We start from the raw sequence: 15,571 nt of genomic DNA on the forward strand, positions 1-15,571 counted from the left end.
TAATTTAAATTATTGCTTGAGTGTTCCTGCAAAGGAACTAAACATGAGTCCTAAATCTCAACAATATTAATCAGCAAAAGAAAGGAGGCTTTGCATTTACCTGATCTTTCTCTATTTGTTTCATAACATCTTCATTGTGAAATCTGCTCAGCATAGTGCTTTAAAAGACCTGTCAGGCTGCATTGGAAAAACCCTGTCAGTTTGATTAAATTACTCAGGAGAATAAAAAGGACAGGTATTTTCAGAGCTGGTTGGTAAACACACCTGGCTCAAGGATTTCTGCAGGCAGCCTGAGAATTCAGTTGTGGTTACACACAAATGGACTAGTTCATAGACTCTTAGGATGGTCTGGGTGAAAAGGGGACCAACCCCCAATTAATTATTAATTATGATTTGCAATAACAGCATGAAAATTCACTGTCTCCAGATTCTTAAAGAAAAGGGGAAAAATCCATTGAGTCCCAACAGCCAATTTCCACACACATGGGTATTATCTTTAGTGGGCAAAAGTCTGGACAGGCACAAACTCCAGTGTCCCTCAGGCTGACTCTGTTAGCAAGGGATTCACAGGGTGTCTGAGCAGCTGCTCTTCCCTTCCAGCTCCCCAGCAGCAGCTCCTACCCCTGATGCACAATCACCCACAGACACAGCGACACGTGAACTCATTCCCCCTTGTTCCCTGGCCTTTTGCAGGCCTTTTGCATCTCCCAGGTATTGTTTGCAGGTGTAAATTGTCCAATCTGAATCAAAACTGCTCAGTCTGGAGCACCTCTTGCCAGTTACTGTCTTTAAGGAGCAAAAAGCCATGAGGAGAATTGCCTCATCACACCTCCAGAAAGGCCTGGCTGACCAACCCTTTGGCTATCAATCACCAGTTGCAGTAATTGGTGTCCCAGAGGATACTGACCCTCCCTTCACACCCTGCTTGCTTTTCCTGGCAGGCAGCTGCAGCTAAATCATGAACACAGACAGCAATGGCCAAAGGGCTGGTGCTCCCTTTCCTCCTGCTGGGGTTCTCACAGTTATTCAAAACATGCACAACTGTCCATCACAACACAGCACCTCTCATCCCACAGACCCTAAATGATCCTAATTACTGATTATGCCCATTCCTAGAAAGAAACAGCATTTATTATAGAATCCCAGACAGGCTTGGGTTGGAAGAGACCTGAAAGCCCATCTTGTTCCATCCCTGCCTGGGCAGGGACATCTTCCACTGTCCCAGGTTGCTCCAAGCCCTGTCCAACCCGGCCTTGGGCACTGCCAGGGATCCAGGGGCAGCCACAGCTTCTCTGGGCACCCTGTGCCGGGGCCTGCCCACCCTCACAGGGATTCCTTCCCAAGGTCCCATCTGACCCTGCCCTCTGGCAGTGGGAAGCCATTCCCCCTCATCCTGTCCCTCCATCTCTCATCCTAAGTCCCTCTCCAGCTCTCTTGGAGCTCCTTTAGGCACTGGAAGAGCTCTGAGGTCTCCCCAGAGCCTTCTCTTCTCCAGGTGAACACCCCCAACTCTCCCAGGCTGGCATCAGAGCAGAGGAGCTCCAGCCCTCAGAGCATCTGTATTTATCATCAGCATTTATAATTCTCACTAGTCAGGATTTTATACACCAGCCCTACTGGATTTTGTATTTTTGTAGAGATGATTGAGAGAAATAAGGCACTATTTACAGAAAATTCCCAAGAGGGTCCTGACAGGCTCTCATGAAACACATTGTTTTGCTTTCTTATTTGTTGTCCCTGTGGAACTATAACCCACTGCTCCAGATTATTCACCTCTATCTATTCCTATGCAGCAATGACTGCAAAGACACCCAAGGCTGGCTGCTGGTGCCAAAATCCTGTAAGGACATTTACTGCCATTTGGAATATTTTTACTTCAAAGGAAAGGATTAATGAAGATTATGGAAATGATCCTCAATCTCTGCAATTCCACTGACCTGCTTTTCCCCAGATACCACAGAATGATTTGTTAAGCTATGTGTCAGCCATATGAGAGAAATGTTTAGTGCAGTGCAGAGTGGGAAGTGCAATATGAGAGATGTACACAGCACTTCCAAGGTAAAAATACTTGGGAAATGCCCCTTTCCCTCAGACACAGCCCTGGGCACACACTGTGCACAGGGAAATGCCCCTTTCCCTCAGACACAGCCCTGGGCACACACTGTGCACAGGGAAATGCCCCTTTCCTTCCCCTGCTCCCTTAGGAATACCTTCTGTGAGACAAATACAGCAGGGCTTATCCCAACACATTTGATGTAACACTGTAAGAAATATGAATAATGCAGCTCACTTGCAAAGGAGCAGAACTGGGGTGTTGTACAAGTTCCTGGTGCACTCTGTGAAGAGCTGTTTCCCTTCCTAAATCAAATTAACAATCTTTAGTACCTAAGTTAGGTACCAGCCATCTCATCCTTAAACCCACAGTTTCTAATTCAGTAAATATTGTTTCCCAGACTGGGAAGTACTGGGGTTTCCAAGTCCCGGGGTTTCCAAGTTCTGGAGAAACACTTGGGCTCTGTCCTGTTTAAATGGAGATGTATTTGCATTTTAAAACAAGAAAAAAGACCCATCTGTAGGAGTATGTGAATAGCTGCACAGGTAGTTTGGGGCACAGCTATTGCAAGGTGAGGATTCCATCAGCTGCATCACCAGAGCTCCTTGAGAGGGCTCTGTGCCAGCTGGGGGACTCAGAGCTTGGTGCTGCCCCAGAGTTGTGCCTTCACAAATGTCATACACTAAGGCAAGCTGGCTTTTAATTTCTGATAAATAAGAAATGGAATGAGCAGCTTTTTTGCCCCTGCCAATCAAGCGTTCTGTGCCCTGCAATTACCATTGACAACAGATGGAAAATTGCAGTGACTAAACCCCAGAAGCTGGTGTTTTTCTACTTCTAAATTAGTAGTTTAGTAGATTAAGGTAAAATATTTGCCTATTGCTGTATCACCCTGAAAGCATGTGAAACACTGGGTTAGGGAACAGTGCTGTGAGTAGCCAAGGAAACACAAAATCTGGAACTAAACCTCTATTTGCAGGTATGTACCAAGAGATCAGAGAGACACAAACAAAGCTCCTACACCCACAGAGGAGCTGCTCTGTGTTTTGTTAGAAGTACCATGTGAGAATCTGCAAAATAAAGTGCTAGTGAATAATTTGCACATGCAAATCCAGCCCAAACTGAAGTGCTGACTCCTGATCTCCAGGAGCAGAGCTCTGTGTAATGCCCATCCCTCCAAGCCTTGGAGCCATACTGCCAGATTTGCCTCAGTTCCTCATGGGGGTTCTTTGTGCTTCCTTCCTGGAAGCTTTTATTCCACCACAGAAGCTTAATAGAAAACTGGACTTTGGTATTCAGTGGCTGAGGAATGCCTCCTTTTCCACCCTGAGGTGGGAAGAGGGAGGTGGTATGGAAAACCAAAAGGAAATGCTTAGACCCGGACTGCAATTCCAGCTGCCAGGAATAGTTATGAAAACAGAGGCAGATCCTGCCCTACACACTCCACTCCTTTCCTTCCACTGCAGCAGCAAAATAACCCAGCAAGGGCACAGCAATCCTGCTGCTGCCTTAAACCATGGAGTGCTTTCCCAGTGATGGTTTCTGCGGGGAGACAAAAGCCACACAGTTCTGAGGACTGTGTTATGTTCCATTTTCTTTGGTTTGACATCTCCTGCAGCCTTCAGGAGGAAGGCAACCAATCTGAGCCCTTCCTCAGCACTCTGGCAGCCACCACATGCCATGGACAGCAAATATCCTCAGTTCCATAGCACCAGGATTAAGAGCAAGCACAGTTCAGAGGGCACCTCTCCATTTGCACATCTATTCCTTTCCAATATGTTGAAGCTGTCAATACTGCAACTAACATTTAAATACTCCAACTAATATTCTCTCTGCCCACTTACCTAGGGCAGAGCAGAATCCATGGCTGTTTGTTTCTCTAAACAAGGAGGCTTGCAGGAGAAGCTGCCAGGAGCTGCAGCAGGACAGAGCAGCAGGAGCACACCTGAAAGGATGAAGGGAAAGAGGAAACCTCTTGGGTCAGGCTGGAGAGAGAACTGAGGCTACAGGAGCCAGAGGAAGCAACAAAGTGACACAGGCAATGCAAGTCTAAATCTTTGAGTTCAAGAGCTTTCATAATTCATACCATCATGAATTCTTCTGTCTTGCATGATTCTTAGCTGGATTTACAGGATCCAAGAGTGAAGTGCTGGGGAGGAGACTACCCAAGCTATAAATAACTGAAGAGAAAAGCAACAGGAGATTTCAAGGCTTTGCTGATTCAACAAGAAGGCATGAAATTCCTCTCTTTCACTATTTAAACAGTTACTCAAAATAGAGCTCTTAAAAGTAAGGATATTTGAATATTATTGCCAGCAGGATATGCTGACAGCCCTCATCCTCTCATTTAGTCCTTATGAAGTGCAGGAACAGGAATGTGCAAACCATAAATTGCAAAGGTAGCATCTGCAAGCCTTCATTCAAGGTTCCTAATTGCTCTGTGATTCAACCAGACCTGTGGCTCTTTTTATTTATTATTTGTGCACATTCAGGCAAACTGGCTGGTATTAGCAGATGCCTGGGGAATGGCCTTTTTCAGGGAAGTGTTGACATATTTTCTTTTTAGGAGGTCAGTGGTTTGGGACTGGACTGAAACATTCCAAAGCCAGCATAAACAGTTATTTTCTTTCAGATTATCCCCAGGGAAAAATAATAGTCTGGCCATTGCAGCTTTAAGAATTACAGCCTTACTCCTGCCAGTGCTTTAATCCCTGGCTTACACCAACACTAGTACAATTCCACAACCCTCCAGGTGCACTTCACCCCTCAAAGAGATCAGAGATTGATTTGGAGCTCCAACACCAGAGGCAGATGCTGTTTGAGAGCATGTACATGTAATACAAGGAGGGCAATCAGTACTACAGAACCAGTCCTCAGAGCCTGCAGATTCATTTTCAAGAGTACAGTAATGCTCCAGGTCACTGGCTTTGTATCCAAAGATGGGTTGTGTTTTAACTCCACAGCTGTGGTAAACATCTCCCCAACACTCCCTGAGAAGGAAAGTACAAGCACAAAACCAACTGCAAGCACAAAACCAACACAGGGTGAACCCTGGTTTCAGTTCTCTTCTAAGCCAAAGAGATACACATTGTCATGAGAGGATGCACTAAATAGCCAAGATCTCCCAAAAGTACATATCCAGGTATCCACCTCAAGAAAATAATACCCTAAAATATGGAAAATGGGACTCATTTACCCTGTGCAGGAAACATACACCTCTCTGGGGGAAGGTGTCCCTGCCCATGACAGAGGGCTGGAATGTGATGATCTTTAGGGTCTTCACAGCTCAGAGCACTCTCTGATCCTGTGATTTTATTAACACTGCAGATGTAACCTTGAGAGACATGGAGCTCAGGGACCCTGGGACAGCTCTGACTTAGGTCGCCTCCTTCCATTTCTGCTAAAAGGCTTTATTATGACCACTGGGGTAATAAAATCCTTTTGCATGATCTCAAAAGATCTCCTAATTTGTTACTAGGTCACTGTTTTGGTTTGGTCTGCCAAGGAAGGTGGGGACCTCCCTTGGAATGGAGAACACGACCTCCCTCTCTCTGAATTATCATAACTTTGGAATTAAGGGGCTTTCAGGCAAAGATATGGAAAAAGGAATAACAGTTCTTTAGTAGAATGTACATGCACAACGAGTCAAACAAACAACAACAAGAAAGAGAAGAAATCAAGGCTAAAGCAGGAACCCCAAAGAAGTCTCTTCCCGCTCTGCAGGCAATGTCCCTGTGCTGCAGTTCCGGGCACAGCCGACAGGGGCGCTGCTGCTCCCGCCGGGCACGGCCTGCGCTGGCTCCCCCGGCCTGCAGGGGGCGCCCCTTGGCGAGCACACGGGAAATGGCGGGCTGGGATAGAGGAGATTTAATTACACAACAGGAATGAGCAAAATCCCAGGGTGGTAGATGGGATGGACCAGAACCTTTGCAGCTGTAGCTGGAGCCATCCGGCAGGGAGGGGTTGCATGGCTGCAATGGCGTGAATAACTCCGGGTGTGCTGGGTAGCAACAGCCCGGCTCTGGGACAGGGCACAGAGAGAGGGCAAAGGGGCTCGGGAATACCAGGATTTCCCCTGAGCCGCCCCGGCAGATGGTGAAGGGTTCTTTGTTTGGTGAGGTAGGGTGTTTACAGCAAGGTCCCAGTGCAGCAGCTGCTCTATGTGCAGAGCTCCGTTCACGGCAGAAGGCAGCAGAGGACAGAACCCCGCAGTGGTGGCGAATTCTTCCCACAGCGAGCGCAGCCTCCTTCCCCTCGCAGTGCTGAGAGCTCAAGAGAAAGTTGGCAGCTGCCTAAGCCCCTTTTCCCCAGCCCAGTTCTCGGGGTATCTCTGCCCCCCTCCACCTAGAGAAGCCCTCACATAAGAGAAGTGCAGCCAGATGCCCTCCTTCCCTGAGCTGGGCAACTTATTTTTGCCTGGGTCGTTATTGTCTTCTAGCAACATATGGGAGAAAATTCCCTAAGAAAAGAAAGAAACAAGAGGAAGAATCCTAAACTCCAACAGTCACTAAAAGGAGAGAATTAGACTACTGGGATCTTACTTACCTTAACTGATATCCAAGCAAATCACTCAAGAGACAGATTATTTCATAGATGGGAGAATGGTTTTAGGTCACCTGAAAGCCAAGTTTGCAAACTTGCCCTACACTCCCCCCACTGACATTGTGCCAACACCCAGAACTCAAAGCTCAAGGATGGCCTCAAGCCATCATTACTCAGCTCTTGGCTCAGGAGACAGTGGCAGAACAGAGGGAATTTCTCCAGATGAGGACTGGGGGTGTAGTACCCAAGGGCATTTCCCAAGGCTTTCTGTATTTCCCACAGGCAGCAGTTTTGCAGTTTTGTAAAACCATTCTGGTTTTTCACCTGAGTGCTGAGCTCTTTATCCAACATCCTTTCTACAACCAGAATACAGAGAGCCACAGAGCAGAGGTTTTTACCCTGGCAGGGCTGCTCAGCAGTGCTGGCTGTGCACACACCAGGCCTCTCTGTCTCTTGCTCTCAGCAAGATCAAGTCTGTCTCTTCCCCTTGAGTGTCTCAACATCCTCCCCCACACATGCTGCAAACAGTATTACAACACCCCAGTATCATTACACCTTCCAGCTGCTGCACTTTCTTGCTTTTCACTTGTTCCCAGCTTTTTGAACATGGAATCTCTATTTTCATTGGAAAAAAAAAAAAAAAAAAAAAAAAAAAAAAAAAAAAAAAACCACACCAAAACCACATGGTTGAAGACCTGAGCTTGAAAACAAGAACATAAGATGCAGGGCTTACACTGATCTTGACAGCAGCCAGCTCTTACTGCAGCAATGGGCTGCAGAAGTCCTTCTCCTCCATGTAGGGAATTAGTGATTGCACCTGCAAGAAGACATTTTTCTATGGATCCTTTAAAAAGAATGAAAGTGAGAATAGGTGTGATAATTATAAATGGCTTAAGCCACTTTAAATTCTGAGCACTCAAGCAACCAAAACATTTTACACACTGTACAATTCTGTTCTGTTTCTATTTTAGAACATATCCTGGGCCTCTCACAGACCCCTTATAGAAGCCCAGATTTCAGAAATATGCTAGAACAGCCTGAATCCTGAGAAAACAAATAACAGCATTTTCCAGCATATTCAGTGAGTATTATTGCCAGCTCTGCAAAGTCTGCTTTCTGCAACTTAAAAAAAAAACCAACAGGCACAACACAAAATAGGAAAAAACAGAGGAAACCATAACTACACATAAACAGCCTGAACTTCCTCCTCCTTCCTCAGCAAGAGGGCTTTGTTTTTCCTCTCACAGCTGTTCGGATGTTAGGAGAGGTCACTTGAGTGCTCAGGCAGCTGAGGGTGATGAAAGTCACTGCTCCTCTCTGTGTTAGGGAGCAGGGAACTCCCTCGTTTTCAAGATGAATTTCACAAACTACAAAAATAGGTGCTGAGAGCCTGAAGAACTCTTGACATGGTCCTGAAGGTGTAAGGAGAAATCTGCAGCCTGTTTCACTGGGGAGAGGCTGGATCCAGAGCAGAGTTTCACATTCACACCAGCCTTCTCTTGCACAATTGATGGTTTGGCTAAAGGCTGCCTTGTCCTCAGGAAGGGGGGCAGAGCCATGGGCAGAGCTGAGTGAAGAAAACAGAAATCCTTGGGGGTGAGCAGGAAGGGGAGAAATAATTTCAAGTCACAGAGTGTACAGGAGAATTAAGTCCAGTGTATGATATGTGCAGCTGTGACCATGGCTTGTGTGACTGGGAGCACAGACCCCATGTCTGACTGACAGGAGCTGTGGTTGTTTTTCTCCTTGCCTTTTGTTACCTGTGCACATAGTAAATCCAGCTCAGGAGCAAAACTAAAAAATATTTCAAAACAGTTTAATAAAAGGCAACACCATAAGCAAGATGTAGTGGTAAATCTGGAACAAACCCAGCTGTCTGTTGGAAAAGATTCCAAACCCTTTCAAGGCTGGCACGTGTAACACTTGTCTTAGCATTGGTGCAAGACACCCATAAACACTTGTGCAGGAGTAGCTGGGGGAAATAAATGTCAGAAAGCCCTGCAGGCCTCTGTGAGTCTGTTTGGGAATGTGAGCCTGGGGATGAGCTTGGTTGGACAGGGATACAGGTGTGCACATCCAGAACCATGTGACATTCCTGCTGTGTCAAGGCTGGGATGTACGTGACAGAGGGAAGGGGCTGGGGAAGAGGAGCTTTGGGAATGAGGAACTGCAGCCTTACACAACCACAGCACTGCCTGCAGTGTGACCTGAACAAGGGGCTGAACAGTGAGTTATGGATCAGTAAGACCAGCTGAAAGAACAAACAAGCCAAGGAAATGACCCTTCTGCACTCTGGAATATGGGATCTTTATATACCTGGATGCAGCCTTGCTAGTGCATAGTACAAGAATACAAAATATATGAGACTTGCTGGTCCATAGTATGTGATTTCATCACAAATCTCTCCAGACACATCAGCTGATGTGCAGGACCCCAAGCTGTGCCACTCAGGTACCCTCCACTGGATCAGTTCTAGCTGTAGGGCATGAAGCATTGCAAACACCAGTGTAGGTGCACTGATCTGGGTAGAAACATTTCACTGATTCTTCAGAGCCTGGTGCTTTCACTGCTTGTAGAAATTCTTACCATGCTAAAAATACTGAATGCTTCTGCTTATACAGATACACTGCAGGTAAATTAATCAGCAGCAGGTGAGCAACAGTTTGATTTCACCAAAGTAACCCTCACCAAATCATGGATTTCTTGAGCTGGGAAGCTGTATGGGCTTAGGTAGGCCTGACAGCCAGCTGCAGAGGATGGATATATATACCCCAATAAAAATCAAGCTCACGTGTTAGATGATTCCATACTTTTTCAGGATGCACAGAAACCTTTCAACACATTATGAACCAATATTTCCAATTTTGCATCAGAACAATGGGGGACTGAGTTTGCCTACAGCAACTGATGATCCCCAGAGATTCCTGTGTGTGCAGAGCCTGTTCTTGCATTGTCCAAACACAGAGGGAAAACAGCCTGATGTGATTCCAGCCCCCTGCCCCTTTCATCCCCAACCTAGAGCTCTTTGTGTATCCAAAGGAAGAACACACAACGTGCACTCAACCAGACAGAGCTGAACTGCCTGCAGCCAAAATACAAAAGATTGGATATCTGATTTTTTTTTTTGGTAGTTTAATCATTCTTTCATGTATAATGGATGCACAGGCAGAGTTTGGGCTTTTGAAAACCTAGAGCAAAGCTTTACTTTATTCCTGTAAATCTCATGGGCTTCAAATTGAAGCATTCTCTTCTGTCAGCAGCACAATGCTTAGCAATGAAATTCCATGGCTCCAATTGGACACTGAGGATTTAATTACACTTGGAAAATAGAGTGCTACCAATGGGTTCCCTGTTTGGGGGGCATATAAGATTCATAAGCCTTAATATAGCTATAAACCCACTCATAAAGGGTGTGGGAAGGAAGGGACCAAACAGATTATCCCAAAATTCTGTTTTCTTCAGTTAAGACTGAAGATTTCTGGAGGTCTGAGAGTGGAGGAAGCTAAAGGTTTTGGGGGTGGAAGGGTCCAAACTATCTGGATGGGAAAGGAATTGGTGGGTATATTCTCCAGCCCTAAGGAATTAATTAGGCAATCCTTACCAGTCTGCTCCAGGGAAGAAGCAGTGCAAGGATGGAGAGTTGGGGTTTTTTGCTTAGTGGAGGTTGGAGAGGTGAGAGGACAGCACAGAGGTTACAAGAAGAGATACTGTGAACCCTCCCTGACCAGAGCAAGCAAAATAAATAAAGGTAATGAATATTTCATATGGAAGTTTAGGTTCTCCGTCTGACAAAGTTGTTAAAGGCTCCTAATGCCAGATACCCAATTACCCCAGCCATGCTGCCCCATCTCTGGAAGTGTCCAAGGCCAGGTTGGACAGGGCTCAGAGCAACCTGGGATAAGGGAAGGTGTTCCTGCCCATGGCAGGGGATGGAATGGGAGGGGCTTTAAGGTCACTCCCAACCCAAACTATTCCATGATTCTGTGATTTTATGAGGTTTCATTTTCCTCCCACGACATCAGAAATGTTGTCAGCCTTGTTTTACAGAAGCAAAGAGCAGATGACATGCCTAGGGTCAGCTAGGGGCACAGGTGGGGACGAGGCCATGCCCCATATTTTTTAGGTGACCCAACTGCAAGGTCACAGCTGCTTTCCTAAACAAAAATCAGATTTCCATAGTGATGAGTCTGAGCTGCAGAGCTCAAATTGTGATCAAAGGTTTGGATGCCTGGCATGTAGGGCATTCAGGCCATTATTGCAGTGTGACTCGTGGCACTGGAAGAGGCTGCCCACAGCAGTCAGATCCAGATTTTCTGGTTTTGATGTGGTCAGCACTGAAATGCTGGTTCTGAAAGCACCTGCTCAGGCTTGGTCAGGTGCCCTTTGTGTTGCCATAGCCTCCACACAACTGATAACAACCCACATGCTTGTGGCTGTACCAGGACCCCCAGGAGCTCCCAGAGCCCCTATTGCTCGCTGTGCCTCTCTGCTCCTCACCACAATCCAGGAGCAGCACTGTAACTTCAGCCCTGCCGAGCTTTTAGCAAAGGGAGGAAATTCCACCAGCACAAGCACTCCAAGCTATCCAGAAGAGGGAGTGCACAGCATGCACACAGGGTCACCAGGGGCTGCTGTGCTGTGTCCTCACTGCCCAGCACAGGGGCTCTGCAAATGTCCTGCCACAGCTCATCTGCACATACTGCTTCTCCTGGACATGGTGTCTGCTTGAGGTTTTTCCTGGGGGTTGTATAAAAAGTGTATTTTTGCTCTTTGATAAGCTTGCTTTACATATCAGCTCTGTAGTCAAAGTTAATTAAGTACGTTTTGTTCCAAGTCCCTTGCTCCCTGATTTGATAAGTAACTTGTAGGCAATGTTGCCGAATGCAAACTCGGAGATAATTTCTCAGCCTTAGTCAAGAGTGAAGTTTAAAAATTCCCTTTCTGTGAGCAACAGAGTTTTTCCAAGTGGAACTTCCACTCGTGTTTATCTGGGTTTGCAGCAACAGCCCAAAACAGTGCCTGAAGACTGCTGTAGGTGCCCTTGACAATTAAAAATGCAGTCAAGTACAGGAACAGAGCCACAGGCAACCACCATGTGCAGTGATCAACCAGCCAGACTTACATTATGAAAAGGAAGCAAGAAATGGGCAGCAAGTTTATAAAGCAAACAATTCTGATAACGTTTCCATGTTTTTCTCCTTTCTTCACTGGCACATCCTCTTCCTCCCCCAGCACGTGCTGTTCAGCTGTTCTCCTGCTGAATTGCCTTCTTTTATATTGGCCTAAATTGCTGACCTTAGTTTGACTTTTTTCTACTTTGCTTATCTTTGTCCTTCACTCTAGTTAAGAAAAACCCCATAAGACTTAGCTCTGGAAGGTTTGAAAGGCAATATTAACTCTGTTTAGCTCCCAGTAACAGTGTAAACAGCAATAACATGATTCTTTAATGATTATTACCTGATTTTATGTGCCTTCCTTACCTAACCTTTCTCTTTTTTTGATGTCTCTTACAGATTATCAAGAGCCAGTATTCTGTTGACTTTTGTTATTCATTAAAAATGAAGTTCAAGGTCAACTGATAAATACATGTTGCTATTACAGTTTTGAAAGCAAATAACTTCCATTGCAATGCAGTGAGAAAGATTTCAAAAAGAAAAAAAAAGGAACTTCCTGCCTATGCTGCATTATTATGCAATCCTAAGTGGGATAAAAAGAAATGCACTGCTGTACTTTGAATTATCAGTACAATAATACACTGCTTTATCTTGCTCAACTTGCACCATCTTGCTGCAGAAAAGTCAAAATAGCAAGTTCAGGTAATAACCTCAGGTTATCTCCAGCAAGGTAAATACCTGAGAAAGTAATTGGCATTAACTTGCAGTTTCTTAACAGTGGTTCAGCTCTGTTATCAAGCCCTGAAGAGGTTAAGGTCCAAGTGCAGCCCAGATTTGCCTGATCCCTGACTGTGTGAGGAGCAAAGGCAGCCTGAGGAAGGCACAGTCTGGGCAGCAGCACAGCAGAGGCACCTCCTGTAATGTCCTCAGTGCAGGAGGCCAGGCTAGACAGCATTGGGAGCACCCTGGTTCAGTGGAAGGTGTCCCTGCCCATGGCAGGGGCTGCACTGGAGGGGCTTGAAGCTCTCTCCCATCCCAACAGCAATGGCTTCCCCTGTCCCCCACTCCATGTGCCCTGGGAGGGATGCTGGCTGCATCCCACCTGAAGGTGCTCTGGCTGCCAGGGTTGCAGGGCAATGGTCACAGGTGACACAGGTGAGCACCAAGAGGTGAGGGACTGAACAGCACACTGGGGTAATTTAACAGCCCAGGCCCTGCAGGAACCAGAAGGATGTCCATGGACACCTGGAGAGCAGGAGATAGATGCCAATGTGTGCTCATGTTCTTTAGCAGGCCCAAGGCAGGGGCTGTGAGAGCCTCCAAGGTGCCCTTTAGGAACCAGACTGCAGCCATTCTGCTTGCAGCATAAGGATGACTGGGCACACACAACAACTTGCACTGCAAGGCTTGGCAAACACACCAGCTTTTGTTTAGCAGGGTGCAAAGGGCTAATAAACCACTTAATGATTTGTGTTCAAACACTGAGCAGAGCCATCGACAGCAGCCATCAGTGCTGGAGCTCCAGCAGTGGCTCAGCCCTTGGCTGGGCTGGGAGTTCAAAGCCTGGCCACCAACAAGGGCTGGAAAAGATCTAATCCTCCCTTATTTACATGTATAAATATTGGAACAAAGGAAGGAATAGCAGCAAATGACATCAGTGAACAACCAGGATCAATAAGAACAGTCATGGAGAGTGGAAATTAACCTGAGTGGAAAAGAGTGCAATGGATCACCCTCACCTGACTTTGGTTTCTTCCAACCATGAGGGTACGTTGTCCCTTTCATGCCCTGCCCCAAGGATTGATTGGTTGGTTTTCTAGCAGCTGAACCTGTTTTGAAAAAGAAACAGTTGTTATTTTTATTTTACTTAGTGGTTGAGATAAGCTGGAAAAAACACCCCAAACATAAAAATCTATGCCATGGTAGAATCCAGTGCAAGCTTTTCTACAGGAGTAGAAAAATTACAAGAAAACAAATCCCTATTTATTGATCACGTTTCTGGACTGCAGTATAGGAAGAACAAAAACCCACAGAACATCTTGTTGGACAAACTGGCCATTCTTATCTTAACACAGGAGCTGAAGCTCTCTGTATAATCATTCCAGCCTTCTGAGTTACCCAAAGCATGAACTTAGAGGCTTCTTTCCTTCTGCTGAGCCCAAAGGGTGTCTTCCTTCACAAGGTACAACAATACCTTCCACAAATACTTGTAAAATTGTTCTGTACAACACTGCAATTCTGGCATCCTTTAGTTTCTTTACTCCTTGAGTTTTTGCAGGGATTTGCATAACCATGCTAAAAGCAGGGCTATTCACCTGCCTGATCTGATAAGAAAACTCATTTCCTGCTACAGTAGGAATTTTATTTATTTTTTAAATACAAATGCATGATGCTGGCAGAGTAGTCAAAGATAAGGAAGTATCTAGAAGTTCTGAGCCCCTGACTTTAACCAGCAAGAAAACATTAACACTGACAGTCTGTACCTGTTGTTTTCAAAGTTGTTTAATAAACTTCATGTTTTCAAGGAGTTTAACAGCATATCTGATGTCCTACAGGTTGTTTGAAAACAAAATTTCAATGTACCATTTTTTTCCCTTTATAGTCTCCAAATAAGCACTACACAGAGAGGTTAAGCCAGGACAGGGAAGAAAGAAAACCAAGAGAAATTCACATCATTTGCACAATTGCCATCCCACATGTTTAGAAAGATCACAAATATTGGGTCAAATGAAGACAACAGGAAGCTGCACACCCTGGCAGCTTAAATGCAAAACACAAATTGAAAATAAAATATTAAAGCAGGCCACAAGAAAGGTTTTGAAAAACAATTTTTAAAGGGCAAAGAAGCAGTTATTGATAAAGACAAAAATGAACTGTGACATGACACAAGGGTCATGTTCATCCACAGCCTGGGGGCAGATTCTGAAGGATTTTGGTCATCCATCCAGAGGACCTGAAGTCTGTTAGAAGTCAGTGTAAGGCACAAGTTTCCCACACTGCTCGTATGGTTCCCCTCCAGCATGGATGACTGGATTGGAACAGATAGGTTTGGGGTTATTTTCCAAGGGTTGCTCTCCTCTACCACAGTTTTACAGTACAGTCTTGATATGACAGAGGCTTAAATTGCTCTGAGTAGCTTGCTGGTCTCTGAAATAAAGAGCAATTTCTTCTTCTCCTTTCACTCATCCTGGCAGTGCTACTTCAATGTTTGATTTTGGTGACTTTAAGGTGACCACATACCAGAGCCATTCAGAGGGTTCCTGTTTCTCCAGTTACTTCTGAATATATATGGTTGTGGGGTTTTTCCCTTCTTTCAAGAATTAAGCATGCATTCTGCCTCAGAACTTTATTCAGAACTAGTTCTTCATGATTTGTGATGTGTAGAGCAACTAAATACCCTTAAAAAAACACTATATTTCACCTCCAATTGATCCTGGTTGGAATCTGTTTCCCACAAGTTATAAGAAAGCATGGGGTCTTGTTCTGCCCTTTCTTCCAGCCAGGGTGACTGTAATCACCCAGAGAAACATCCAAAATCAGCTCACACTGTTCCAGTGAAAGTATCCATCTGAATGTTACCAGCACAGCCTCAGACAGTGTCCCACAGGGATAAGGCATTCCTGGGACCAAGGCCACTCAATAGTTATGTTGCAAATGCAGATGTACCCCCAGGCTGACAGAGGCTCAGTCTGTAAAGCAGACTCCTGCACAACAGACTGATCCTACTTTAGCAAGGCCTTCTCTGGTCCCTGGTTTAAAATTCACACCAAAACTGGTCCACAAAGGTCCCTTTGTAATTTTCTCCTCCTTATTAGTAGATCTTAGATATCAAGATCTTAGATATCACTCTCATTTATGCTGT

At 45.4% G+C, this 15,571-nt stretch overlaps 1 long non-coding RNA gene across 2 annotated transcripts in view; it reads right to left on the bottom strand.

The window, feature by feature from the left end:
• The window catches only part of LOC135451064 (uncharacterized), a 63,756-nt gene that overhangs the window by 14,755 nt on the left and 33,430 nt on the right, over positions 1–15,571 (bottom strand). For both annotated transcript variants that reach the window (XR_010441206.1, XR_010441205.1), the window contains exons 2-5: positions 13,449–13,538; positions 7,329–7,412; positions 4,140–4,233; positions 3,898–3,998 (exon numbers count right to left, since the gene is read on the bottom strand). This is a non-coding gene — a long non-coding RNA (uncharacterized LOC135451064). The remainder of the gene's footprint in view (positions 1–3,897; positions 3,999–4,139; positions 4,234–7,328; positions 7,413–13,448; positions 13,539–15,571) is intronic.

The sequence above is a fragment of the Zonotrichia leucophrys genome, chromosome 8, assembly GCF_028769735.1.
Source record: "Zonotrichia leucophrys gambelii isolate GWCS_2022_RI chromosome 8, RI_Zleu_2.0, whole genome shotgun sequence".
Lineage (NCBI taxonomy): Eukaryota > Metazoa > Chordata > Aves > Passeriformes > Passerellidae > Zonotrichia > Zonotrichia leucophrys.